This window comes from Octopus bimaculoides, chromosome 4 (assembly GCF_001194135.2).
Source record: "Octopus bimaculoides isolate UCB-OBI-ISO-001 chromosome 4, ASM119413v2, whole genome shotgun sequence".
Classification (NCBI taxonomy): Eukaryota; Metazoa; Mollusca; class Cephalopoda; order Octopoda; family Octopodidae; genus Octopus; species Octopus bimaculoides.
The window spans coordinates 138,328,561-138,331,600 of NC_068984.1; positions in this window are offsets into that span (position 1 = coordinate 138,328,561).

Genomic DNA, 3,040 nt, shown 5'->3' on the forward strand with positions numbered 1-3,040 from the left:
TATATATATATATATATATATATATATATATATGCATGTATGCGTGTGTATATAACTTCAAGTCAAATGCTAGTATCGATAAAACCCACTTTGCTACATCCGCCAAGAAAGAGAAAAAAAGAGCCTGGCCTCATGTCTATATACAGAATGAGAACGTAAATGGATCATTTGTATTCGCATAAATGCTAACATTTGTTTTCTGATGCTATTTACGAACCATTCGTGTTTATATGTTGCGTAATTGTGATCCGTTTTTGGTCTATTTATTTATGTACATAACATAATAAATACATTATATTTATTCGTATTTATTACTGTAGCTTTAACATTAACATTTTGATGCTAATTAATACATTTTCATTGAATAATCTTAACATATTTGATGTTATAAAAGGACTCAGCATCATGTTAAACGCTGCCAATTTCAGCCACGCATATTCAGAGAGGAAAACAGAGATTTTCGTGCATTAAAACTTATGACAGGGCCAACTAGCATATAGGATTTCGAGTACAAGCACACACATACTCATACGCACGCGCACGCACGCACACACACACACACACACACACACACACACACATATATAAGCATATTTCAACTTACGTCTTTTTCCGTTTCACATTTGGTTATCGACTATACGTCGGTCTCACACGCACACACACACATACTTATCCATGTTGCCACGCAGAGGGACTGAACCCAGAACCAGGTGGTTAGGAAGCAAGCTTTTTACCACAAAGCTACGTTACTGCAGAAAATGAAATTAAAAATGGTTAAGAGGTTTGCTTCCAAACTATATTGTTTTAGGTTCAATCCTCATGCGCAGTATTTTGGGCAAGTGTCACCAACCCTGGCCTCGTACTGACCAAACACTTGTGAGCAGATTTGGTAGACGGAAACTGAGAGACGCCTGTCGTATGTGTATGTGTTTGGTGGGGGTGCGCGTATGTGAGTTTGTGTGTTTGTGTGTTTTGCTTGTCTATGTGCTTGCCGTTCCCATTCCTTGAAAACTGATTATCATCTAAGAGAACTTGCAACACATTTCACAATCACAGTTTCCATAAAAGATCGATAACAGTAAAATATTTGGCAAATGTAATACGAATACAACAATTTGAACGCTACATATCTAACAATAGATTTTTTAAAAGTATATTCATCGAATTTTCTTTAATTACATTACTACAATATGCCCGCGGGCATATGGCGTTGTGATTAAAAGCGCGGGCTACTAACCCTTAGATTCCGAATTCGATTCCAAGCAGTGACATGAACACTAACAACAACAACAACAATAATAATAATAATAATAATAACATCGAAAAATACCTTAGGAATGCGAAACCAGGTTTGAAATTTCTCCAAGACACCTAACGAAGGCTGGAAGGTATATCAGCCGAAACATTGTGTTAACAGCAAACAAGATGAGGACAAATATCTGTCAAATGTGAATAATGTAAATAATGTACATAATTCCTCATCTCTTAAATATAGAACTACATTACTACAATATCTAAATAATATCACTATGGCATTACTCCATTTTAGTATTGTTTGTACCAGTATCGCTACATTCTTTTCGTTTTCTATTCCAACATTATTATACACCTGTATAATACATACATACATACATACAGACATACATACATGCATGCATGCATACATGCATACATACATACATACATACATGCATACACATATATATATACACACATATTATTATTATTCAGTAGTTTTATTTTTATAACGTGCTTTCACTTCACTACCGAGCGCAGCTCATCATTATTATTATTATTATCATCATTATTATTATTATTATTATTATTATAAATAATCGTGATAATCGATATTAGTTACAGGGTGACTCAAGGACCAACAGTTTCGCGTATTGACACTTCTCAAAGTTTGTTAGGTCTGATGCACGAAACTCTACGGCCTAAAATCACTTTGTAATTTCTGCCGATTATTAATAATAAAAAACATACTCATGTTTTGAGTTCTGTCTTTTGGATTGCCACACCAGACCTATAAATATAAAGGGTGCGTAAGATATTTGAGGACAGATTTATGTTTACCAAAAAAAAAAAAAAAAGACATATATAGTAACAAATAATAGCTTTAATTACCAAAAAATTCTATGCGGATAAAAATAAACCTTTTCTATAATGTCATTCAATAAAGCTTCAACAACTGCTTCTATACGAGATCTAAATCATCTACATACTCGAATCAAGTGGTGCTGGTTCATTTTGAACATTACTCTGGCTATGGCAGCTTTCAAAGTGTCTTTAGTGTTATGGGCGTGTTCATTGACCTCTCTCTCAACATCGCTCCACATGTAATAGCCCAATGGATTGAGATCTGGGAAATTAGGAGGCCAAATGTTAGAGTTATGTGATGAAGAAAATTTTCAGCCTTCCATTCCTGTGTTACTAGAGCCATATGTAATAGCGTAGAGTCTTACTGAAACACATATGGCCTTCCAATGCATACAATATCTATCCAGAGTTTAACAATTATTTCCAGGACCTCAGTGTAGGTGTCAGAGTTAACTCTAAGGCCTTGTGGAAAGAAGTAAGAAGGCATCACATGTCCTTCGTTGTTGACAACTCCTAAAACCATAACAGTTACAGGAAATTTTGTATGCATAACACTTGGCACTTCAGAAGGGTCTGCACATAGCCATCTCTCATTTCTTCTGTTAACGTTTTCATCTTGATCGAAGTTTTTCTCGTTTGAGAAAAACCAAATCAAATCTTCTTCTGCTGGATTTGTCAATTTGTTTAAAGAGCTTTTTAGATCTTATGAAGAGATTTTCTTTTGCTTTTTCGGACAAATTTACCTTTTGTCATCATATAAAACTTACATCTGATGTCTTCGTGGACATCATTTCTGAGTGTTCCTTCTGATACATGGAGATCTTTTACAATTTTCCTCATGGACTTTCTGAGATAAACAAAGATTATACAGAGTTAGCAAAAAATGCAGCAATGACCCCAAAAAGGTATGTTGTCAAATACTTTACGCACCCTGTATATA